This window comes from Mustelus asterias, chromosome 1, assembly GCF_964213995.1.
Source record: "Mustelus asterias chromosome 1, sMusAst1.hap1.1, whole genome shotgun sequence".
Lineage (NCBI taxonomy): Eukaryota > Metazoa > Chordata > Chondrichthyes > Carcharhiniformes > Triakidae > Mustelus > Mustelus asterias.
The window spans coordinates 107,005,967-107,033,253 of NC_135801.1; the positions used below are offsets into that span (position 1 = coordinate 107,005,967).

Genomic DNA, 27,287 nt, shown 5'->3' on the forward strand with positions numbered 1-27,287 from the left:
GATTGTATTCACAAGAGTTTAGAAGAGTGAGAGGGTATATCATAGAAACTTATAAAACTCCAACAGGGTTAGACATGGTAGATTCAGAAAGAATGTTCCCAATGGTGGGGGGAAGTCCAGAACTAGAGATCATAGTTCGAGTATAAGGGGTAAACCTTTTGGAACTGAGGAGGAGAGGAGAAATTTCTTCACCCAGAGAGTGGTGAATGTGTGGAATTCGCTACTACAGAAAGTAGTTGAGGCCAAAATTTCAAGAATAAATTAGATATAGCTATATATGGGACTAAAGGGATATGTGCGTGTGTGTGTGTGTGTGACCTTCTACTTTGCTTCACCTCCTCCTATACAATATATAATCCGTCATATTTCTCCCCCTTTTTAAGCTCTGAAGAGTCATACTGACTCGAAATATTAACTCTGTTTCTCGCTCCACAGATGCCATCAGATCTGCTGAGATTTTCCAACATTTTTTCTGTTTCTATTTCAGATTTCCAGCATCCGTAATGTTTTGCTTTTACCTTAATTTACAAATGGGCCTTCTCCAATCTTCTGGACCCAACACAGTTCAACAATATTAGCGCATTACCATTGCCTCCATCTTGCTCAGTGTGTTTTTGTCCCTTTTTAATTTTGCTGGGTTGGACTTTGTTTCTTTAACCCTTCCTGTTGCAGTTAGCAATTTGCACCTAATTTGGACACAAGCTTGTTTCTTTACTAAATAATTTACTAATCTCTTTGGCTATCGTATCAAGAAATCTTTGGTTATTTAATCTCCCTTGCCCTCCACCCTACCTCAAGATAATGTTCGTCCTGCCTCCATACCCTTTGATGTGGAGATGCCGGCGTTGGACTGGGGGAAACACAGTAAGAAGTCTAACAACACCAGGTTAAAGTCCAACAGGTTTATTTGGTAGCAAAAGCCACGAGCTTTCGGAACAGGCTGTCCCTTCGTCAGGTGGGTGGGAGTTCTGATTACAAACAAGGTACAAAGACACAAACTCAATTTACATGAATAATGATTGGAATGTGAGCCTTTACAGCTAATCAAGTCTTAAAGGTACAGACAATGTGAGTGGAGGGAGCATTAAGCATAGGTTAAAGAGATGCAAGACGTGCCGGATCATCGACATGGATGCCATCATCTCACGCGAAAACACCATCCACCAGGTACACGGTACATACTCTTGCAACTTGGCCAACGTTGTCTACCTGTTACGCTGCAGGAAAGGATGTCCCGAGGCATGGTACGTTGGGGAGACCATGCAGACGCTATGACAACGGATGAATGAACACTGCTCGACAATCACCAGGCAGGAGTGTTCTCTTCCTGTTGGGGAGCACTTCAGCGGTCACGGGCATTCAGCCTCTGATCTCTGGGTAAGCGTTCTCCAAGGCGGCCTTCATGACATATGACAGCGCAGAGTCGCTGAGCAGAGACTGATAGCCAGGTTCCGCACACATGAGGACGGCCTCAACCGGGATATTGGGTTCATGTCACACCATCTGTAACCCCCACAACCTGCCTGGATGTGCAAAATCTCACTAGCTGTCCTGTCTGGAGACAATACACATCTCTTTGACCTGTGCTTAATGCTCCCTCCACTCACATTGTCTGTATCATTAAGACTTGATTAGCTGTAAAGGCTCACATTCCAATCATTATTCATGTAAATTGAGTTTGTGTCCTTGTGCCTTGTTTGTACTCAGAACTCCCACCCACCTGACAAAGGGACAGCCTGTTCCAAAAGCTCGTGGCTTTTGCTACCAAATAAGCCTGTTGGACTTTAACCTGGTGTTGTTAGATTTCTTACTGTGTCCACACCCTTTCACAGGCTTAATAACTCTTACATTTCTAATTAAAGATCATGGACCTGAAATTTTAACTGTTTCTCTCTCCACAGATGCTGCCTGACCTGCTGTGTTTCTCCAGCTTTTTTTGTTCCTATTTCAAATTTCCAGCATCTTCAGTATTTTGCTTTTGAATTACACTTCAAGAAAAACTTTGAAAAATATGTACTCACAATATACCTTGGATTAATTTATTACACCATTGGTTTTTCTAACTGTTAGCTGTATCTGCGAATTAAGCAACATTCAGTTCAGCTCCTTCCAGATAAAGCTGAATCAGGAGAATTGAGGTTTTATATTAGTTGCTCCCTTCTGTTAAACTGGCGATTGCAATTATTGATCATTTAGTGGGCTGTAGAAAAGAAAATGTCAGCTCAAAAGAAGCGGAGAAGAATTATTATTTGATTGCAGATATCGAGTTTCACATTTCCAGCCTGGTTTTACAAAATTAAACCCATATAACTAAGAAAATATGAAGAAAAATGTTAAATATTTAGAGAAGAACCAAAAACACAAATTTTACATTATATTATAAAGATTCAGTGATTAAATGAACTGTAACATGATTTAATATTTATGAAAAGAATGCTCGACTGCCTTTGCCCTCAATCATATTTTACTAGTGGGCCAATTCAGGATTTTAAAATTATCTAGTCATTTTCCTGCAGTGTCTTGATTTATGACTATTTAAAAATTAAAATCCGTAAAACAGGAAAGGTGGCATGGAACAGGATTTAACATTCTTAATGCAATGAGGAGTGCATTAGCATGGAACATAGGAACAGGAGTATGCCATTTACACCCCCGAACCTAATCCACTATTCCATGAGATCATGGCTGATTTGTGACCCAAGTCCATATCCCCCACCTTTACCTCACACTTCTCAATAGTCTTAGCCAACAAAAATCTATCAATCTCAAATCTTACATTAACTGATCTTGCACCAACTTTCACTTTGCAAAGTGTTCCAAACTTCTACCACCCTCAGTAGATCTCCAGGTGTGGTCTAACCAGCGCTTTATGCGGCTGAAGCACGAATTGCCCTGGATATAAAGACCAGCATTCCATTGGGATTATTTTCTGTACCTGATCATAACAATTATTGATGTATTTATCTGGACTCTCAAGTCTCTTTAGACCTCCACTATTTCTAACTTTTCACTATTTAGAAATATCCTGTTCTATAATTTTTAAATTCAAAGTGAATCACCTCACATTTGTCTACATTGAAATCCATTTACCACAGTTTCTCCCCTTTGTTTAATCCACCTATTTTGTAATTTTATGCTTCCTTTAACACTACTTCCAATGCAGCCAACCATGTGTCATCAGCAAATTTGGATATATAGGTTTCTATTCTAAAGTTGTCAAGGTTTTGGGTACAACTATCTATTTCTGAATAGAGTGCATGCAGAAAAATCGTGCAGGGAGGATCACATGTTTGTACAGAAGCCCTCTCATTTTTATTCCATTAATTTCAATGGACTGAAAGTTGAACAGGTAACCTCAAGAGCTTATGGTCTTGCTGCTTCATTATAGTCTCTGCACTCCACTCAGGTAATGCCAAACGCCGATGCAGTAACAAAAAATCTAAAAATGCCTGCAAGTTGCAAGCCTTCTATGGTCAACTCATTAATCTAGCTATTTATAAGCAACTGCTTTGACCTTGTACAGTGAAATAGCTTTCTTGAGGGGAAATTTTGGTAAAGTTGTAATTTAACAGAGATGCAGGCAATTAGAGGAAAGTGGCAGCAAAGGAAGGCATTAATTCCCCTGCCTTTGGAAATGCTCAAAAAGATATTGTATCCCTTTGGTAGATGCTGCCAACATTGAAGAGAAAAAAGAAAAGAGATGATAGGCAAAAATGGAGTGACAGAAAACATGCAGACAAATATCGAAGCATCCCAGCCCTCGGGTTTGGTGGCTAATAAAGTGGAGATGGTGTCACATGAGGTGGTTACAATAATCTTATAGGTTAGCACTGCAGCACACCAGGAAGGAGTCAAAAGGCAGATTTGGGATTGCAGCTGACTGCTCCCAGTATTGGCTTTGTTGGCCCCAAGATGCAGGTTAGATGCGGGTGTCACTGTAGTAGATGGTATAGCTACGTTTCTTTTTGCTAGGTACGTTTCTAAATTGTTCTTTATGGTTTCATGGTTGCTACAGTTAAGGAAAAAACACCAGGCATGGAAATTATTCAATTGAGATCATCTGGTACGGCAGATAACAATCTTGATAAAATATTCTTGCCACTTAACAATTCATCTTTTAAACATACTTAATAAGACAATAACCCAAAAATAAATTCTCCCAGAACCAGTTTCCTTCAAACACAATATGATCCAGATGCAAACTAGCTTCAGAAGGTGACCTTGCTATTCCTCCTACCTCCATGTTAGAAACTCCAGGCTTCCATGGCGCTGCTCCCATTTCCCTTTCCAGTTCTGGTTACTATAAGCTTACCTTTTGATTTGCAAAACTTTTTATAGGAGGGGGAAAGGATTATAACCACCTTTTTTGTAGTCGGAAGCAGTACAAGGGTGATTATTTTCCATTGGCAGGAATAGTACTTTAATGTAGTGTGGGGTGTTCTCAGCATTTAGTTCTCCTGCGTGAATTCACAAAGAGGAGGGCAGGGATGCTGTATAAAAGGTTAAAAGCTATTTATGCTAATAGCTGGAATGCATCATCAATGATGTCAGAAGATGCGAGATCAGATGCAACTGGAGCCTAAGGGAAGACGGTGCTAATGCCCATCTCTGTAAATAGTGTGAACAGTCAACAAATGTTCACCAGCTTCCAACAGCCTGGTTTCCAGCTCTCTGCTGTCAAAGACACCGAGAGCCCCGTTGTGATATTAACATGTGGGGGAGATAGGGCACAGTCGTGGCCATTGTTAGGTGTTTCCGTTGTGGCAGGAACCGATCACATTGCAGCAACACCTATCCGTCCATTAACACAGAGTGCCACTCCTGTCACAGGAGGGGGCATTTTCAAACAGTCTGCTGCGAAAAAAAAGCCTCCAGCTCCAGGTCAAAAATCTGAAGGCACACTGCTCCTAATAACATCTTTGAAAGCATAAGAAAATCTTCATTTATATCTATCACTATTTTTAGCAGAGATCGTAAAATCCAAAGGATCATAACACTACCCATAGGCAAGACTGTCAAAACTGCTTGATGTTCTTCCCATGTTGCCCATGGGAGCACCTTAGGATGGGCCAAAATGTCTTCAAGGGTAAAATTATAGAATCCTTACAGTGCAGAAAGAGGCCATTCAGCCCATTGAGTCTGCACCAACTCTCCGACAAAGGATCCCACCCAGGCCTATTTCCCATTACATATTCCCCACAAATTCCCTTAACCTACACATCTTTTGGACACAAATGGGCAATTGAGCTTGGCTAATCCATCTAACCTGCACATCTTTGGAGTGTGGGGGGAAACCGGAGCACACAGAAAAAATCCACACAGACACGGAGAGAACTTCCAACTCCACACAGACACGGAGAGAACATGCAAACTCCACACAGACACGGAGAGAACATGCAAACTCCACACAGACACGGAGAGAACATGCAAACTCCATACAGACAGACAGTCTCATTGTCATTCACTACCATCCCCGATGGCTCACAGTCAAACAACTACATGGCCCCACCTCGATGATGGTTATCTCTATACATAACAGGAATTTTCGCAATACGTGGCAACCCTGATATTGTCATTTCAGATAATGACCCACAATTCACTAATGAGCACTCTGAGCATTTCACTAAAATGTGTAGCTGCATGCACATTGCCAGCTCACCTAGATACTAACAAGCCAATGGTGAGGCCAAATAGAGGGATCCAGGTAGGCAAGGCCCTATTAAAGAAAAACAATGTCAACCTGGCCTTGCTTAGTTACCCGTCCACACCTTTACACAGCAGCTTGGCTCCTTCAGAGCTCCAAATGGGTCGGAAGTTACATTGTTGGCTCCAGAGTCTCCTGTATTCCCTTTGACCAGGCATCACAGAAAAAGAAATGGATAAAGTCTGGCAGGAGGATAATCACTATGATGCAATCCAGGCTGTGATCTTTAACGCCTGCCACAAGGTGCAGGAACGGCCAGAACACCATCCGGAGGAGACTGGTTGGATGCGGGCCCAGAATCAAACTGACTGAGTTTTGAGTCCCTTGTTTATCCTCATTCTTACTTCGTCAACAGTGATGATGATGCCCTCAGACACAGCAGATCGGCATTGCTCTCTCCCAGCAAGCAGCTTTTGCAGGCCTGAACTGACTGCCCAGACAAAAGCAAAAATGCTCTGACCACCTGAATGAACTATTCACAGCCTCCTTTGCAGGATGCCTGTGTCCTATCAATCCTCCAAGAGAAACTAGGACTCAGTCAGGCAGATTAATCAAGTTGGAGTGGGGCTTGGGATGGCAGGACACATCAGAGAGAGTAGGGTAAAAATATAAATAGCTAATGCGTAAAATGATAAACTTGGTGGAGGTGTAGTGCAAAGGGTTAATAGGTATTGTGCTCAGAATGCATCATTAGTGATTTTATATTTCCCAGATCACAGGTAACCAGAGCCTAAAGGGAAGAAGATTCTAATAGAGTCCATCCCTGTATACAGTGTAAATAGTCAATAAAGGTTCACTACTTTGCAACCAACTGGCTACTGGCTCTCTTCTATAGCAGACACCCAGAACTCGGGCATGATATTAATGCAGGGGAATTAAGTCAAAATCAATCGTCTTTAATTCCCTATTGTAGTTCACAGGGGCAGTAAGACAAGTTCAGACAGCAAGGTAATGAGTAAAGCAGGCCGGAGATTTTTTTCGCAGAATCTTTATATTCAATTGTCAACATCACTCACTTTGCTTCCAAAGAATCCCGACAGTGCAGAAGGAGGCCATTCAGCCCACTGAGTCAGCACCGACTTTCCAAAAGAACGTCACTCAGGCCAACTCCCCTCCCCCTACCTCCTATTTATGTAACTAATTTTAAGACTGAATGTATTGTTACTTTTCGTAAAAAGATCAGTGCGCTACCTTTTTGATTCTGTTCATGTATCACTATTTCACATTATCTGTAGTTGAGTTTTAACCATTTGCAGTAAACTATCGCAGTTATAAAGTTTTGATAAAGTCTGCAAGTTTGTTTTTGCTCTTAACGTTTAATCCTAATTGCTTTCCTGCACTTTTTTTAGCCTATGAGCAGAGTTTGGTTCTTCCAATGCTGCCTAGGTTTCCCCATTCATATATTTTTGTTCTCTTCCCTGGAAAGTTGGGGCCCTTTCCTAATTTAGTCCTGCACTCAAGAATTTTATCAAATGCATTTCTAATTTACAGATAGTTAAATATCAGCAATAAACTACTTGAAGGCGAAGTATGGACGTAAATTTGAAATGAACTTGGTAAAATTCTCCAGCAGAGCAACCAGGAGCCCTAGAAGACTGGAGCCAACATGAATTGGGAGAAAACTCTCCACTGGTTAAAGCCACACATAAAAACATAGAAAACAGAAGCAGGAATAGGCCATTTGGCCCCTTGAGCCTGCTTTGCCATTCAATATTATGGTTGATCCTCTACGTCAACATCATACTCCTGTGCTCTCCTTGTCACCTTCAGTGTCTAGAAATCTACATTCTTCTTAAATATATTTAGTGCCTTCGCCCCACTGCCTTGTGGTTGAGAATTCCACAGGTTCATCATCTTCTGAATGAAGAAGCTTCACCTCATCTCAGTCCGAAATGGCCTAACCTGTATCCTGAGACTGTGACCTCTTGATCGAGGTCCCCCTCTAGCCAAAGGAAACAGCATTCCTGTCTGTCCAACCCTGTCAGAATTTTGTAATTTTCAATCATTTTCAATTTTTCTAAGTTCCAGTGAATACACATCCAGTTGACCCAAGCTCCCCTTATATAACAATCCTGCTATCCCAGGAGTCAATCTGGTGAACCTTTGCTGCAATCCAGCTATGGCAAGTATATCCTTTCTTGAGAGCAAAATTGTGCAGAATACTCCAGATGTGGTCTCACCAAGGCCCTGTACAGCTGCAGTAAGGCATCCTTGCTCTTGTACTCAAGTCCTCTTGCAATGAAGGCCAACATACCATTTGCATTCCTAACTGCTTAATGTACCTGCATGCTTGTTTTCAGTGACTGGTTTACATTTCTCAATCTATCACCATTTAAACAATACTCTGCCATTCTATTTCTCAGTCCGAAGTGGATAACTTGATATTTATCCATGTTATACTGCATCTGCCCACTCACTCAATTTGTCCAAATCACCTTGAAACCTCTCAACATCCTCCTCACCACTCATAATTCCACCAAGTATACCTAGCGTAAAGGGAGTTGGTTGTGCTTCTGGGGGCTAATCATCTCAGCTCTTGGCCATCAATGAGTTCCTCAGTAGTGTCCTAGGTCCTACCATCTTAACTGCTTAATCAGTGACCTTCCCTCCAACACAGGAACACAAGTGAGGATGTTTGCCGATGATAACACTGTTCACTACCATTCGTGACTCATCAAATATGGATGTAATTCGTGTCCATATGCAGGAAGACCTGGATAACAAACAGGCTCAGGTTGATAAGTGGCATATTACTTGGGTCACACAACTGTCAGGCATTGACCATCTCCAACAAGAATCTAATTCTCCCCTTGGCGTTCAACAGGATTAACATCCCTGAATTCCAATGATCAGCATCCTGGGGTCACTTTTGACCAGAAACCTAACTGGATCAGTCATATAAATGCTATGGCTACAAGAGCAGGTCCACAGCTGTGAATTCTGCTAAGAGAGAATATTCACTCCCTCCACTACCAGCGCACAGTGGCAGCAGTGTGTCCGAAATACAAGATGCACCAGAGCAACTCACCAATACTCCTTCAAAATCTACCCTAGAGGACCAAGAACAGCGTGTATGCTAAAACCACCACTGGCAAGTTCCCTTCCAAGTTTCACATCACCCTGACTTGGATCTATACTACCCGTCCTTGACTGTTGCTGGGTCAAAATCTTGGACAGCTCTGTGGGTGTACCTACACCACATGGACTGCAGTGCTTTCAAGGGCAGTTAGGAGTGGACAATAAATGCTAGGTTTTATCAGTGATACCAACAGCTTACGAAGGAATAATTTCCCCTTCTGCAGTTGAAAAATAACCCTTTGACTCGAGCTGAACCCCTCACTATTTCTGAGTGTGAACAACATTTTCATGAAACCTAATTCTATGTTCTTATCCTAGTTCTTATGATCTTATAGAAATTAAGGGTTATGGTGAGAGGGTGGTAAGTGGAGCTGAGTCCACAAAAAGATCAGCCATGATCTTATGAATGGCAGAGCAGGCTCGAGGGGCCAGATGGCCTACTCCTGCTCCTAGATCTTATGTTATGTTCATATGAGTACCATAACTATTTGAAGAAACATACTATTTGAAAGCACTGAAAAGGTGGAGTAGCAGTAGGGATGAGATAATACAACAGTGTAGAAGTTATCAAAAAAGCTAAGTGGCAGATGCATACTTTTGCCAGTTAAGAGTTGGAATTCAGCATTCCAATTATCCAGTTATTTCAGCAATGGAATTTTCAACAAAGCAAAATAAACCCAAAACAAAACAAATGTCAGTTTTAATGCCTTTACTTATTCCATCTGTTCACAAGATGTAATTACCACAAAAACAAAATCCCATGTGAAATTTATTTGACAGATGTAGATAAGGCAATTCTTGCAGCAGCTAGAACAGATCTCTTTGAAAGCATGTGCATGCACGGTTCAGTGTGTCTCACTGACGGCTCAGTGGGTTTACACATGAAGCAACTGAGCTGTGTCCAGTCATTTTCTAAAATCTGCTCCTCCAATGCAAGACTTTGGGATTGCTTTCTAAGCTTCCCATCACAGAATCTCTAACAAAGGCAAGATGAAAGATGCCATGTCAGAAAGATCAGAGGAGGACTGTCCATACTAGCCATTAGGCAGAATGTTCAGCTGCGGCTTCAGGCCCCTTCAGATTTAGGTTCAGCCGGGAAGAGCTGTAGACTTGTATCATCTGTCGCAAGAAGATTTGCAGCCAACTCAAGAATAGCGCTGCCAGTCAAGGTCACTTCTGCCTCTGCAAGGGATCACAGCTTTCAACCAAAGCACTCCCACAGATGTGATAGACAAGTGGCTGATGCTCTGTTTCACAGGGCTAACACATTTAGCTGTTCTTCTTCAAAGTCATGATGTGGAGATGCCGGCGTTGGACTGGGGTAAACACAGTAAGAAGTTTAACAACACCAGGTTAAAGTCCAACAGGTTTATTTGGTAGCAAAAGGCACACAAGCTTTCGGAGCTGCAAGCCCCTTCTTCAGGTGAGTGGGAATTCTGTTCACAAACAGAGCATATAAAGACACAGACTCAATTTACATGAATAATGGTTGGAATGCGAATACTTACAACTAAACAAGTCTTTAAGAAACAAAACAATGTGAGTGGAGAGAGCATCAAGACAGGCTAAAAAGATGTGTATTGTCTCCAGACAAGACAGCCAGTGAAACTCTGTGGGGGTTACAGATAGTCTACAGAGTTTCACTGGCTGTCTTGTCTGGAGACAATACACATCTTTTTAGCCTGTCTTGATGCTCTCTCCACTCACATTGTTTTGTTTCTTAAAGACTTGTTTAGTTGTAAGTATTCGCATTCCAACCATTATTCATGTAAATTGAGTCTGTGTCTTTATATGCTCTGTTTGTGAACAGAATTCCCACTCACCTGAAGAAGGGGCTTGCAGCTCCGAAAGCTTGTGTGCCTTTTGCTACCAAATAAACCTGTTGGACTTTAACCTGGTGTTGTTAAACTTCTTACTTCTTCAAAGTACCAGTTGAATGGAAAAGGCAGGTGGCCAATTCCAACCTCTAACTGCATTTCCTGCAGTACAAGGTTATTAATATCTCCAATGCAGCCATCCAGTCCGATAGATCCTACTCTACCACCCACCACTTGCACATCTGTTCAGTCAACATCAGCTTGCTACCTTTTCACTGTTTATCTTCATCATCTACATTTCCAGCCAGGACTTGTGGGTGTTCCATAACATAGTCACCCTGTCAAGAGTGTTAGTCAACTCTTCCCTGGAGAGGGCGTTTCTAGACACCAACGACTAAACAAGGGCATTATCCATAAAGTTGTCTGTGATGCTTTCAGATGTTTTCCACTGGTAAGTAATTGTCTGCAACTTTGACTACCACCTTCTTCCTTCGCTTGGCATATAAAATCACATTTTAATTCAGATAATTTATTGGCTTAAATTTTTATGCTTTCCACTCTGCAAAGAGTAAAGTCGGATAGTCTAGTAGAGTTTTGCAGTAAATAAGAAACAACCTTCACTTTTCTACTGCAACAATTTTGCAACTCCAGGAATGCACACTCCCACAGACAACCCTGTGTGTGGGCAACAGCTTGAAGTGAATATTTAATTACGCCCAAACCATGGAGTTCACGCAGGAACAGCAGTGCGTCAACAGTCAGATAGATGTCCCACTGTGCACCAATCTCATCAGAAATGTGACATTTCTGTATCAGTTACTGGAAACACTGACATTCTGGAATAGTTTAAAAAAGAGAAGAGTAATCAGAGGCAAAGGACATCCAAGATTTGAAATTTATAGTTTTAATAAAAGTTGCCTCAGTTCTGAATTTAAAGTAGTTTTGCAAGAATCTGGATCAGAGATTTAAATTAGTGACTGCACATATCTTAATTTATTGACTATTGTATTCCCTTTTAACTCATTTAATAAATTTAAAGTTTTTTTTATTAAGAAAACAGATGCCAGTGCTTGTAATGTAGCCATTTAACCACTATTAAGTATAGTTAATCAAGGTACAGGATGTGTTGAATGCAAAGTAAACACATCTCAGTCTTTGCAAACTCACACCTAATTATACAGGTCCATGCATTTAAATACACATCCACTTGAAACTAAATTGAGAATCCAAAACACTTCACTGATCGGTTAGGTAAGACCATCTCAGATCACTTCTTTTGCATTGTTTTCCAGCCACGTATTCACCTTACCTCTCTCAGGAGCACTTCCATCTGTGTCTGGAAGAATCTCTCTCCCAATTCTTACACCAACACTTTAAATATTCCAACTGACCCTCCACGTACCACAGCATTTCTGCAGCTACCAATCTATTAAACTACACCCTCGTCTCCATCTTCAATGCTCTAGTTTCCATTAAAACTATTACTCTTTTACAGTCTGGTTCTGCTACCTGCTAATGACATTCATCTCCACTCCTTAAAGTCCAGACTTGAATGACAACTGGTTTAGTCATTCACCACCATGTCTGTCTGCATCACATAAAATACTACTGCTCGCGTCTGTCAAAAGTCTATTGCAAGATCATCCTGGAATGCAAAGGGGACCTCCCAGTTTCTTTTGTATATTGCAAACAATTTTCATAAAGTACTCTCCCCATCTCCTCCTCCGTCACCTACAGGTGAGAAATTCATGGTCTTCTTTGTCACCAAGATTGAGACCATCTGCCTCTGCCACTTGCCTCCCTCACCTTAACTTTCTCTGAGGTTCCCCTGCCCCGCTCTAGCCCTGAACTTGCATGTTTCTTCAATTTCTCTCTTCAATGCCCTTGTTGAATTCATCAAATCCATGAGATCCACCTATCTTTGCCCATTAACTGCTTAGAATCCAATATCCCTTACAAGTGTTAACTGATATTAGAACATAGAACATAGAACATTACAGCGCAGAACAGGCCCTTCGGCCCACGATGTTGCACCGACCAGTTAAAAAAAAAAACTGTGACCCTCCAACCTAAACCAATTTCTTTTCGTCCATGAACCTATCTACGGATCTCTTAAACGCCCCCAAACTAGGCGCATTTACTACTGATGCTGGCAGGGCATTCCAATCCCTCACCACCCTCTGGGTAAAGAACCTACCCCTGACATCGGTTCTATAACTACCCCCCCTCAATTTAAAGCCATGCCCCCTCGTGCTGGATTTCTCCATCAGAGTCGTCTTCAGTCCCCCTGGCCTTCAAATCTTCTGTATTTATTCCTCCTCTTAAAAAAACAACTTCTGTCCCTCTTTCTAAATTACTGATACATCTCAAACTTCCCTTTCTTATCTAAAGTCCCTGAACATGTGCCATCATCCAAATCCATGCCCAGCTTTCCGGAAACTCCATGTCTGAATCTTTCCAATTAAGTTTTGGTCCCTGCCAGAGCACCAAAATGATCTCAACATCAGAAATTACACCCTATGTAACAGTGACAAAGATAAACTATCCCTTCTCATCCTTCTCAACCTGTCCACAGCTTTCTACATGGCTAACTAGAACATTTTGCTTAAAGATCTCCTGTCACCCACATGGATGAGACTCCATTCTCTCCAGTGGTAACCAGAGAAAAAAAATTATAAATGGCTTCTATTCCTGCACCATTAGCTCTGGTAGATGCCAAGGAACAACCTATGGTCCCCTCCCATCTCTCATCTATATGCCATTCCTCAAGAATCATATGAAAACATATTAATTTTCATATGTATATTGACACTACAAACTCTCGACTCCTCCACTATTTCTAAATTATCACACTGCTTATCCAATTTTGGATGAGTAGAAGTGTCCTCCAACTAAAACACAGGGAAGATTGAGGCCACTGTCTTCAACCCTGTCACAAACTCTCCTCTCTAACCACCAATTTGAACTCTCCCTGGTAATTGTCTGAGGCAGAAGCATGCTATCTTTGTGTTACATTTGAGTGAGAGATGAGATGAGGTTCTGTCATCACAAAGATAATAACAGAAGAAATAGGAGTAGGCCATTCACCTTCCAGCCCACTCCTCCATTTAATGAGGTCATGCCTGATCTTCTATTTCAACACCATGGGCGCAATTTTACCATTGCGTCGCGCCCGGAAACTCGGTAAAGTCGGACATGGGCGGGGAGGGGGGGGGGGGGGGGGGGGGCAGATCATTCTCTGGTTGGGGGTGGGGGGGAGGAGGAGGAGGTGGGTCAGATGCATGGGAGGGGGGTGGGGGGGGAGAGAGGCCCAATCATTCTCTGGTTTTGGGGGGGGGGGGTAGGAGGAGAAGGAGGCCAGATGGTTCTCTGGTGGGGGGGGGGGGGATAGGAACGGGGGGGTCCACTGCCACTCTGCGGGCAATTGGTGGGGGAGGGGGGGGGGGAGGAGGGGCAGGGGATCGCGATTGGTCTGCGTGGTGGGGGGGGGTGGGTAGATAAGGGGAACAGTTATGTTGTGGGGGTAGGATGATGTCTGTGAAGGCCATTGCTCCCGCTTTTTGCTCCCGAGCCATTTTATCAGCTTTTTGCGGCCTGGGAGCGATGTGGCAGGGAAGTGTTTTTCAATTTTTTTTTCAGTGCGCATGTGCAGTTGAAGGTTCTGATCAGAGCAACAGCATTTTGGGCGCAATAAGCCCCACCCACAGCGCGACTCAGACTCACGATTTTCTTTTCAGGCTAAGTGCATATGGGGACGCCTGAGAACAGGTTTCCAAATCAGATCTGAATTGCGCCCAGATTCAGCACTTAGAATCAAAATGGTAAAATCACCCCCCATGTTCCTGCAGAACCCCCATCCCTTGGTGTTTTTAATATATACAAATCTATCAATCTCAGTCTTGAACAAACTCAACAACTGAGCCTTCACAGCTCTCGATGGCTAAATATTCACTACCCTCTGAGTGAAGGAAATCCTCCTCAACTTGGTCCTAAATGGCCCTTATTCGGAGACTGTGCCCCTTGGTTCTAGACCCTAGCCAGGGGAAACATCCTTCCTGCATCAACTCTGCTGAACCCTGTAAGAATTTAATATGTTTAAACAAGATCATCTCTCATTCTTCTAAATGCCAGAGAATAAACATCCAGTTTATTTAATCTTTCCTCATGGAACAATCTCTCCATCACAAAAATTAGACTGGTGAACCTCTGTTTCTCTCCCTTGATGGCGAGAATATCTTTCCTTAGATAAGGAGGACAAAACTGCGCACAATACTCCAACTGCAGTCTTATTAAGGCTTTATCTAATTGCAGAAAGACATATTTACTCCTATACTTAAATCCTCATGCAATAAAGGCCAACATGCCATTTGCCTTCTTAATTGCTTGCTGCATCTACATGTTAGCTTTCAGTGTTTTAAGTATACGTATTAGTGTCACAACACTAACACTGCAATGATGTTACTGTGAAAATCCCCTAGTCGCCAGTGCTTGTTGATGTACAACGAGGGAGAATTTAGCATGGCCAATGCATCTAACTAGTACGTCTTTCGGACTGTGGGAGGAAACCAGAGCATCTGGAGGAAGCCCATGTAGACACGGAGTGACTCATGAACAATTATACCTTTGAAGTTCAACATGTCCCAGCCTCCCACCATTAAATGATTTGATTACCCTATTTCTGTTATAAAGAAAATGGATCACATTGTTTTCTAGTACCAGATTTTTTTGCCCCTTTGGGCTCATGGGATACAAGGAGAAGTGGCTACATGGGTGGAGAACTGGCTTGGCCATAGGAGACAGAGGGTCTTTTTCCGGCTGGAGGTCTGTGACCAGTGGTGTTCCGCAGGGCTCTGTACTGGGACCTCTGCTATTTGTGATATATATCAATGATTTGGAAGAAGGTGTAACTGGTGTATTCAGCAAGTTTGCGGATGACACGAAGATGGCTGGACTTACGGATAGCGAAGAGCATTGTCGGGCAATACAGCAGGATATAGATAGGCTGGAAAATTGGGCGGAGAGGTGGCAGATGGAGTTTAATCCGGATAAATGCGAAGTGATGCATTTTGGAAGAACTAATGTAGGGGGAGTTATACAATAATGGCAGAGCCATCAGGAATATAGAAACACAGAGGGACCTAGGTGTGCAAGTCCACAAATCCTTGAAGGTGGCAACACAGGTAGAGAAGGTGGTGAAGAAGGCATATGATATGCTTGCCATTATAGGACGGGGTATTGAGTATAAAAGCTGGAGTCTGATGATGCAGCTGTATAGAACGCTGGTTAGGCCACATTTGGAGTACTGCGTCCAGTTCTGGTCGCCGCACTACCAGAAGGACGTGGAGGCGTTAGAGAGAGTGCAGAGAAGGTTTACCAGGATGTTGCCTGGTATGGAGGGTCTTAGCTATGAGGAGAGATTGGATAAACTGGGGTTGTTCTCCCTGGAAAGACGGAGAATGAGGGGAGATCTAATAGAGGTGTACAAGATTATGAAGGGGATAGATAGGGTGAATGGTGGGAAGCTTTTTCCCAGATCAGAAGTGACGTTCACGAGGGGTCAAGGGCTCAAGGTGAGAGGGGCGAAGTATAACTCAGATATTAGAGGAATGTTTTTTACACAGAGGGTGGTGGGGGCCTGGAATGCACTGCCAAGTAGGGTGGTGGAGGCAGGCACGCTGACATCGTTTAAGACTTACCTGGATAGTCACATGAGCAGCCTGGGAATGGAGGGATACAAACAATTGGTCTAGTTGGACCAAGGAGCGGCACAGGCTTGGAGGGCCGAAGGGCCTGTTTCCTGTGCTGTACTGTTCTTTGTTCAGCCTCTCCAAATCTCCTTGAAGTGTCTTTCCATCCTCCTCACAACTCACACTTCCACCCAGTTTTGTGTCATCTGCAAACTTGGAAATATTACATTTAATTCCCATTTCTAAATCTTATATAGATTGTGAAGATCAACAACTTCATCTCTGAGATATCACCTGACTTCACCTCTGCCTCAGCTCATCTGCTACTGAAACCCTCCTCCATGCTTTTAAATAGCATAAGAAATAGGAGCAGCACAGACCATATGGTCCCTCAATCCTGCTCCTCCCTTCAATATTATCTTATTTCCTTTCCTCCTTTACGGTATTTCTTAACACACAACTCTTTAACCAAGTTTTTGATTGTTGGCCTCAAGATCTCATTTGGTTTGGTGTCAAATTTTGTTTGATTATCTCCCGTGAACTGCCTTGAGATGTTTCGCAATGTTCAAGGTGTGACACAAATACAAATTGTTGTTGTTGCTCATTGAAGACAATTGCAGCTGTCAGAAAGTTGAAACTTTCAGCCCATTGGTATAATTTGAACCCAGGCCAGAAATGGAAAATACAGTATTTTAATTTCTGCAACATCCAGAAACTTCTGCATGCAATAATTTAAAGACAAAATTTACAATAAGTTGCATTATTTATTTGAAAATAAGGGTTAATTGGGAGGTGATGACACACACGTCTCAGTCCTTGTTCTGCTGCTTGCAAACTGACTTATGAATCATGGGACCAATGCACTGCATCCTGTTGAGCTGGATAATGAGTGACAGTAGTTTAAGATATGCGTCCTGAAAGATGCATGTCGTCATATCACAACAACACCAACACCGACACATACTACACAGATACTACACCACAGAAACACAAATGTGCAAAGGAGATTAATCAGACTGGTACCAAGGATGAGGGACTTCAGTTATACAGAGGGACTTGAGATCCAGGATTGTTGTTCTTACAGCAGTGAAGGGTATGGGATTCAATGATGATAGAAGATAGACGGAACAGTGGTTAGCACTGCTGCCTCACAGCGCCAAGGACCTAGGTTCAATTCCAGCCTCGGGTAACTGTCTGTATGGAGTTTGCATGTTCTCCCATGTCTGCAAGGCTTTCTTCCCACAGCCCAAAGATGTACAGGTTAGGTAGATTGGCATGCCAAATTGCCCCTTAGTGTCCCAGGATGTTTAGGTTAGATGGATTCGCCCATGGTAAGTGTGTGGGGTTACGGGGATAGGGCAGGGGAGAGAGCCCGAGTAAGATACTGTGTCAGAGAGTCAGTACAGACTCGATGGGCTGAATGGCCTCTTACTGCACTGTGGGGATTCTATGAACCTAGAATAGGAAAATCTAGGCGTAACAATGGCATGGATAAGGCTTTCAGTGGATGAGCAGAGGCAGGGCTACAGCGCTTCGCCATCACCTCAGGATCACATTTAACACCAAGACTGCAAAATTCTGGTTCAGCTTCAGGCAGTTGCCAGGGAGAGGGTTGGAGTCTGTGGCAGAATATGAAGACAATGATTTGAATTTTCCCAATATTTAGTTGGAAGAAATTTCCACTCATCCAATACTGAAGGTCAGACAAATAGTATGACAAATCCAAGTCAGTGGAGGAGTTGAGGGGGGCAATTATGAGGAGGGGCTGGGTGTGAGCAGAGTACATGTGGAACCTGATGTTGTATTTTCAGATTATATAGTCCAGGGGCAGTGTGGAGATTAGAAACAGAGGGAGCCAATGACAGAGACTTTGGGGGGGGCACTGGAACTAAATGGTGTGGGAGTAGGAAAAGAGGCCACTGCAGACTATGTTTGTCACTCATGGCTCAGTTGGAGCACGCTTATCTGGTTGTGGGTTCCAATCCAACTCTAGGACTTGATCGCAAAAGTCAGGCTGACACTCTAGTACAGGACTGAGAGAGTGCTGCACTCTCAAAAGTGCCATCTCTCAGACAAGATGTTATATCAAAGCCCTGGCCTCTCCCTGTGAGTGGATGCAAAAATCCCATGATTTTATTTCAAGAGAGAGTTTTCCCTGCTGTTCTGACCAATACGGACCTCTCAATGAACATCACAAAAACAGATTATCTTGTCATTTTCATATTGCTGTTTGAGAGAGCTTGCTGTGTGCAAATTGTCTGCTGCATTTCCTACATTACAGCAATAACTGCTCTTTAAAAAGTACTTAATTATCAGTAAAGTGCTCTGTGGTGTCCTGTGGCCATGAAAGGCACCATACAAATGCAAGTCAATCTTTCTATTCTTTCCTACAACTAGGCAGATAAGAATGCAACCAGGCGAGGGCAGTCTGACCCAGCTGGCCATTGGTGCAGAGGCATTGAAGGAGGAGGTGGGTCAACTCTGTTTATGGCTACAGATAGGTTGAGAAAGATGAAGAGGAACACTTTCAGCTTTCTTACAGTCACACCAAATGCCATTTGCAATTATGAGATGGGCCATTTTAGTGCAGTGACAGAGGTGGAAATCCAACTGGAGGGGTCCATCATGGAGCTGCAGAAAGACAGATTTGGGAAGCGTCATCACCAAACACAAGTTTTGAATATTCTACTTATTTGTGCTGTGCTCCAAAATTCTTCAAACAATGTTTTTCTACTGATTAAAAGCTGACTGTTAGAGCACAATGTTTAAACTTGTGCAATTCTTAAAAATTACAGATGAGAAGTTGGTTGCAGCACAGTGACAAGCATGGGATAAAAAAACCAAAACAGTAACGGCTGATTATGCAGGATTCATCTCTTTTGGCACATTGGATTAGCATCAATAGGGATCATGAGCTCCCAATTCTGTACAACTTCAGCCCACGAGACATAACCATCAGAAGGTAAGTGAAACAAACTGAGGATTGCTGCATAGTTAACTGGAGTGAAGATGCATCACACATACTTGCAGACCTACAGCAAGCACCAAACACCAGGGCAGCATGGTGGCACAGTGGTTAGCACTGCTGCCTCACAGCGCCAGGGACATGGATTCGATTCCCGGCTTGGGTCACTGTGTGGAGTTTGCATGTTCTGCCCATATCTGCGTGGGTTTCCCCCTGGTGCTCTGGTTTCCTCCCGGTGCTCTGGTTTCCTCCCGGTGCTCTGGTTTCCTCCCACAGTCCAAAAGATGTGCAAGCTAGGTGCATTGGCCATGCTAAGTTCTCCTTCAGTGTACCCAAACAGGCGCCGGAGTGTGGCGACTAGGGGATTTCCACACTAACTTTATTGCAGTGTTAATGTAGTGTACTTGCGACATTAATAAATAAACGTTAAAACTTCAAACTTTTATCAGTATTTGACAAAGCCTGCAACTGCAGCCAAACTATGAAGGCCTTTGCAAACTCAGCATTTCTGTACGACTTCTTTTTACAATTCAATGCATGCCAGCACCATAAAATCTTCCTGTGACAAATGTGATGTGTATGTTAATGTGATGTGCGCCTTAGAAAAATTAATTCATATCCTAAAAAAATTCAAGAACCTAACTGCTGTAATTATAACATTGTGTTACATTCCTAATTCCAAGTCATGAACTTGAAATACAAATGATTCACATTAGATATATCGGTTTTGCTTATGTCATTGAAATTTAGCTCCCTTAAAAGAAAATTCCAAGTGTCTTTCAATAACCAAAATCCACACTGCAGTAGAATCTTCTAAATATTCACCTCTAGTATTTCCACAATTAATCTACTGGAGCAAAAAAGAAATAAACTGCTTTACCCATACTTACATATGCTATTTGGACGATGATATGCCCCTGGGTATCGTCTGCCCATAGTGACCAGTCAGCACATTACAGCATCTTAGAAGCACTGATTAAGCAAATTTCAGGCCTGAAAAAACAAAATTAATTTAAGACTTACTACAAATCACTAGGCTCCTTCCATTAAAATATTAATGATCTTTGCAACACAAGGGATAAATAAACTCAGACACAATTAGTTATACCATTTCAAGCATTAACTGAGTTATGATCCAAGAAGCACCATACATCTGCCTATGGATGGAAAAATTGACACAAGTCTGAAAAAGTATTAGAACGTTAGACTAAATAATAAATTTAACTTCAAATTCAATTCAAGCTTTTTCTCTTGGAGAGCAGTAGAATTTACAGTCATTCTTACTTTCAAGTTCAAAGCTACTGGACATAATTGACAGCATCAGTTAATATCATTGCAATTGAGAACAAGTTGCATCAGGTATAAAAGAACTATACTTCACAGGCTTTAGTTAAAGATTCTGCAAAGAAAGAAAGATGTGGAGATGCCGGCGTTGGACTGGGGTAAACACAGTAAGAAGTTTAACAACACCAGGTTAAAGTCCAACAGGTTTATTTGGTAGCAAAAGCCACACAAGCTTTCGGAGCTCCAAGCCCCTTCTTCAGGTGAGTCACCTGAAGAAGGGGCTTGGAGCTCCGAAAGCTTGTGTGGCTTTTGCTACCAAATAAACCTGTTGGACTTTAACAAGAAATAAAGATACATTTTTAAGGACATTCTTGTGCATAAACAGTGATTAAGAACATGTTATGAATTTGCTTTGTGTCTTAATGGGCAGATCTCATAAAATACTAATCATTGCATAACAGAAGGATCTTGGGTTCAATCTCTGGTTTCTGTTTATTTAGTTAAAAATTTAACGGGGACAGCACTTGGGGCACTATAAAGTTGCCTTTCAATCTGTATAACATGCCATTTTGAGCCATGATAAGTTACTCACACACAAGGAGTGCTGATAAATTAGTACAGTCACCTGTGGAGAAGTCAAAGTCAAATTTTGCACTAAAAAAACTGGAATTGATCAAATCAACAAAGAAAGCACAACAAATTAAGAAATTAAGACACAACAATTAGAACTTTTAGATAGTTAGAAATTTGAGGTGACTGAATTCAGAGGGGAAAATATTATGAAGATTTTGTCCACATTCTCTATAGTTCCATTTTTTACCTTAAAAATAAACAATTCTAACTTTGTTCTACTGTTGTCTGTGGCTAATCCCGTCAGGAGATCTGGGCAAAAGGGAAAATACTGCGGATGCTGGAATCTGAAACAAAAACAGAGAAGGTTGGAGAAATGGAGCAGATCTGACAGCATCTGTAGAGAATGAATAGCGTCTGACGAAGAGTACATCCAGCCTCTATTCTCTCTCCATAGATGCTGTCAGACCTGCTGAGTTTCTCCAGCATTTTCTGTTTTTCTGTCAGGAGATCTGTTGTCACGGTATGCCACACATCTGTCTTGTGTTACCCTCACACATTCACTGCAGTTCTATCATCCAACTACGCCTAGATCGACCCTTCTCTCTGCTGCCATATACTTTGCTCTCTAAAAGAGATCTCCAACTATTCAGTTCAGAGCAAATCGCCAAAATACTGACCCTTCCTTTTCTGAATGTCACTTCTTAGACTTCTTTCACTATTGCTGTTTCAAGTACCTTCATTTGTCCTATGTTCTCGATATGGAATTTTTAACACACATCTTAGCATTCACACTTCAAAGGCCTCTATTTTCTTCCAAAGATCTTTCCTTATTCTCCACGTTTCAGAAGCATACAGGAAAACAGAAAGGCTACTGTAGCAACTTGAGTTTTTTCCTCGTTACATGCTTGAGTTATCTTGTTGTTAATACATTCTTCATCTTCACAAAATTACTTCTGGCTATCTCTATCCTGCTTCTAACTTCTGCATCACATTTCCATTCCTGTTATCACTTGTCTGAAATAGACAATTTTACCTGCTTGTTCCAACATGGCACTATCCACTTTAAACTTCACTCTCGCTTCTCCTATATACTTCGGAGTACCATTGTTTTTGCCATTTTAGTGTTCATACTCCAATTGATATTTTAGACTTCTAAATTTTATTTGATCTACAATATTTTTTTCAAGCCTCTTCTGATTCTGCAAGTCACGCTGTGTCCTTAGTGTACCACAAATTTTCACGTTTGAAGGATTTTATTTATTATTAACATTTGAAAAAATATAAAATGAAACAGCACAGAAGGAGGCTATTCAGCTCATTGCACCTGGAAGTAATTTCATTATCATGAAACAAAAGGTTTTGAAATGATAAAGACTGTTTCCACCATTGATGAAACAGCAGCAACAAGGAGAATACACTCGGGATTAGCATAAGAACAGAAATGGAAGTCGGAATACTTTCAAAAAAAAATGCAATGAAAATGTGGAATACTTTATTACAAGTCTCAATTGACACAGAAACTATAACATCCACTGAATGGAGATTGAATGAATGTTGAACAGGAAGAATATAAACTGAAAATAGAATTAGAGTAAGTGTTACTAATTAAGAAGCGAACAATACCATGGTGGTACGATAGCACAGTGGTTAGTGTTGCTGCCTCACAGCGCTAGGGACCCAGGTTCAGTTCCCAGCTGGAGTCAGTGTGTGTGTGAAGTTTGTACGTTCCCCCTGTGTCTGTTCTCTGGGTGCTCTGGTTTCCTCCCACAGTCCAAAGATGTGTGGGTTAGGTAGATTGGCCATGTTAAATTGCTCCTTAGTATCATGGGTACTAGCTAGGGTAAATGCATGGGGTTATAGGAATAGGGCCTGGGTGGGATTGTGGTGGATGCAGACTCGATGGGCCGAATGGCCTCCTTCTGCACTGTAGGATTCTATGATAATGAGTCAAAATCATCTATGTTGCAATTTCTCTGGTTTTATAATTAAACCAAGTGTCCACAATGCCAACAGACACTGAATTACAAATGAGTTACTATCCTCCATCTCGAGGTGCTCTTGCTAGTTTCCAGTCATGAACACTTTGCTGTAAATTCTATCCTATACAACATGCACAAGCGACACTTTAAATTCTACATGTGCTGGCACTATGCCTAAATTTCATTTGTCATCCTTAACAGGCTATCTTCGAAGTACTATTAATTAACAGCTTCCACATGGGTTTTTCTTCCTCTTAGTGCAGTTAATCACTGTGTAGTATGTTATTCCACAACCTGCAAGTAGATTATTTAATTACTAACATCCAATTATCAGCAAACAGCACAAAACCATTTGGCACAAGGCACTAATTTCAGTAATTTATAATTACAGAGATAAAAACATGAGTGAAAAAACTGAATTTTTCCCCCCAAAAAACAAAGTGTCCCACGGTGAGATTAACAGAGCATTCTGTGCCGGTCTGTCAGGCACCCTCCGGACCACAATCATTCCTCACTGTGTCATTTTTTGAGAGAGTGGCGAGTTGCACACCGGTACTGGCGGGGGAGGGGGCTAAACATACCGGATGCAGAGAGGTGCCGTTTCACAAGGGCACCCCAATCTCTCACCACACTGGGAGACCCCCTCCCTTCCTCCACTCACAAACATCGTCCCCTGCCCCAATCAGCAGCATTTTCACCCATCCCTTCCCCAACATGGGCTGTCAGAATTGGGGCCCTCCCGATGGTTCTCCCGTCTGACCCCCGGCATGCCCCTTCATGATGCCTGATGGGCACTGCCCTATGCCCCTGATCATCCGGGGGCTTTAATTGCCTCTGACCCCAGCATGGCCATCGCAAGATTCCGAGAGCTGGGAGAATCCAGTGTCGAACAGGCTATACATATTTAAGTACTACTTTAAATATGCTAATCGGTCTCGCCTTTCTGGGCATGATCCAGTTCATGCCATTTGAAAGGAACAGGACAATTGCAAACTGTTTGGCACCAGGCACAGAACCAATTTTTTGACCCGCACGTTATTTTCCAGGATCAGCGTTATCTGTGCCAGGCATGGAGAGGTCGGAAAATCACTCCCATTATTTCTATGATGGACAAAGAGAAAATGAGTTACCAGCTGCAATTTCAACCCTCCACCAACTCAGGCTTCTGGTATGTGCTGACAGTATATTGATAAGCTGCAATTTTCAAGAATTCTGTTTTACGTGCTTCTAATAAGCTTATATGCATTTAGCAATCCTTAGATTTACACCAATAATAGTCAGATGCATCTGATCAAAAGCCTACTGTTTAAAACATAAGAACATAAGAACATAAGAAATAGGAGTAGGAGTAGGCCATCTAGCCCCTCGAGCCTGCCCCGCCATTCAATAAGATCATGGCTGATCTGAAGTGGATCAGTTCCACTTGCCCGCCTGATCCCTATAACCCCTAATTCCCTTACCGATCAGGAATCCATCTATCCGTGATTTAAACATATTCAACGAGGTAGCCTCCACCAGTTCAGTGGGCAGAGAATTCCAGAGATTCACCACCCTCAGAGAAGAAGTTCCTCCTCAACTCTGTCCTAAACTGATCCCCCTTCATTTTGAGGCTGTGCCCTCTAGTTCTAGTTTCCTTTCTAAGTGGAAAGAATCTCTCCACCTCTACCCTATCCAGCCCCTTCATTATCTTATAGGTCTCTATAAGATCCCCCCTCAGCCTTCTAAATTCCAACGAGTACAAACCCAATCTGCTCAGGCTCTCCTCATAATCAACACCCCTCATCTCTGGTATCAACCTGGTGAACAAAGAACAAAGAACAAAGAACAATACAGCACAGGAACAGGCCCTTCGGCCCTCCAAGCCCGCGCCGCTCCCCGGTCCAGGATTGAATCCTGAATCCAGGATCCCCACCCAATTTTCCAGCCTATCTACATACCAATATCCTATCCACCGAGCTGTCCCTCACAGCTACGATGCTTTGTTCATTACAACCTATTAACTTACCCCCACCCCCCCATTCCAGACCATGTGATCTCCAGGGAGAGGCGAAAACCCAGAGTGAAAAACCCCAGGGCCAATATGGGGAAAAAAAAATCTGGGAAATTCCTCTCCGACCCCCTGAGGCGATCGAAACGAGTCCAGGAGATCACAATGGCCCCGATCGGAAAATGCTTCCCAACCCTAGTCATTTCCACTCCCACGAACACCATATGAATCCCCTGCCCCCGAGACAGGTTCCCAACTATCCGCAGTCTCACTCTGTACTGGCACCAGCAAGATGATCGTAGAATGAAGCCTTGAAACGAGAAACCAGGAACAATTAGCCCGCGCCGCTCCCTGGTCCAAACTAGATCACTCTTTTGTATCCCTCCATTCCCACTCCGTTTATATAGCTGTCTAGATAAGTCTTAAACGTTCCCAGTGTGTCCGCCTCCACCACCTTGCCCGGCAACACATTCCAGGCCCCCACGACCCTCTGTGTGAAATATGTCCTTCTGATATCTGTGTTAAACCTCCCCCCCTTCACCTTGAACCTATGACCCCTCGTGAACGTCACCACCGACCCGGGGAAAAGCTTCCCACCGTTCACCCTATCTATGCCTTCCATAATTTTATACACCTCTATTAAGTCTCCCCTCATCCTCCGTCTTTCCAAGGAGAACAACCCCAGTTTCCCCAATCTCTCCTCATAACCAAGCCCCTCCATACCAGGCAACATCCTGGTAAACCTCCTCTGTACTCTCTCCAAAGCCTCCACGTCCTTCTGGTAGTGTGGCGACCAGAACTGGACGCAGTATTCCAAATGCGGCCGAACCAACGTTCTATACATCTGCAACATCAGACCCCAACTTTTATACTCTATGCCCCGTCCTATAAAGGCAAGCATGCCATATGCCTTCTTCACCACCTTCTCCACCTGTGACGTCACCTTCAAAGATCTGTGGACTTGCACACCCAGGTCCCTCTGCGTCTCTACACCCTTTATGGTTCTTCCATTTATCGTGTAGCTCCTCCCTACATTATTCCCACCAAAATGCATCACTTCGCATTTATCAGGATTGAACTCCATCTGCCATTTCCTTGCCCAAATTTCCAGCCTATCTATATCCTTCTGTAGCCTCTGACAATGTTCCTCACTATCTGCAAGTCCTGCCAGTTTTGTGTCGTCCGCAAACTTACTGATCACCCCAGTGACTCCTTCTTCCAGATCATTTATATAAATCACAAACAGCAGAGGTCCCAATACAGAGCCCTGCGGTACACCACTAGTCACAGGCCTCCAGCCGGAAAAAGACCCTTCCACTACCACCCTCTGTCTTCTATGACCAAGCCAGTTCTCCACCCATCTAGCCACCTCCCCCTTTATCCCATGGGATCCAACCTTTTTCACTAGCCTACCATGAGGGACTTTGTCAAACGCTTTACTAAAGTCCATATAGACAACATCCACGGCCCTTCCTTCGTCAACCATTTTGGTCACTTCTTCAAAAAACACCACCAGGTTCGTGAGGCATGACCTCCCTCTCACAAAACCATGTTGACTATCGTTAATGAGTTTATTCCTTTCTAAATGCGCATACATCCTATCTTTAAGAATCTTCTCCAACAACTTCCCCACCACGGACGTCAAGCTCACCGGCCTATAATTACCCGGGTTATCCTTCCTACCCTTCTTAAATAACGGGACCACATTGGCTATCCTCCAATCCTCTGGGACCTCACCTGTGTCCAGTGACGAGACAAAGATTTGCGTCAGAGGCCCAACTATTTCACCTCTCGTCTCCCTGAGCAGCCTTGGATAGATTCCATCAGGCCCTGGGGATTTGTCAGTCTTTATATTCTCTAACAAACCTAACACTTCCTCCTTTGTAATGGAGATTTTCTCCAACGGTTCAACACTCCCCTCCGAGACACTCCCAGTCAACACATCCCTCTCCTTAGTGAATACCGACGCAAAGTATTCATTTAGGATCTCCCCTACCTCTTTGGGCTCCAAGCATAAGTCCCCACTTTTGTCCCTGAGAGGTCCGATTTTTTCCCTTACAACCCTTTTGTTCCTAACCTTCTCTGCACTCCCTCCAAGGCCAATATATCCTTCTGCAAACTCGATGCTCCAAGGTATTGCCACCTGTTACAGTCCTGTTAATGAAGCAACAAATTTCAAACATCCTTGGGTCAAACAGGACTTTCATTGTGTT

The 27,287-nt window shown here is 42.9% G+C and overlaps 1 protein-coding gene across 6 annotated transcripts in view; it reads right to left on the reverse strand.

Moving 5' to 3' along the window:
• Positions 1–27,287, reverse strand: part of LOC144495888 (amyloid beta precursor protein binding family B member 2-like) — a 330,576-nt gene that overhangs the window by 207,514 nt on the left and 95,775 nt on the right. For all 6 annotated transcript variants that reach the window (XM_078216666.1, XM_078216713.1, XM_078216657.1 and 3 more), the window contains exon 2: positions 20,142–20,244. The gene's annotated coding sequence lies outside the window, so the exon portion shown is untranslated. The remainder of the gene's footprint in view (positions 1–20,141; positions 20,245–27,287) is intronic.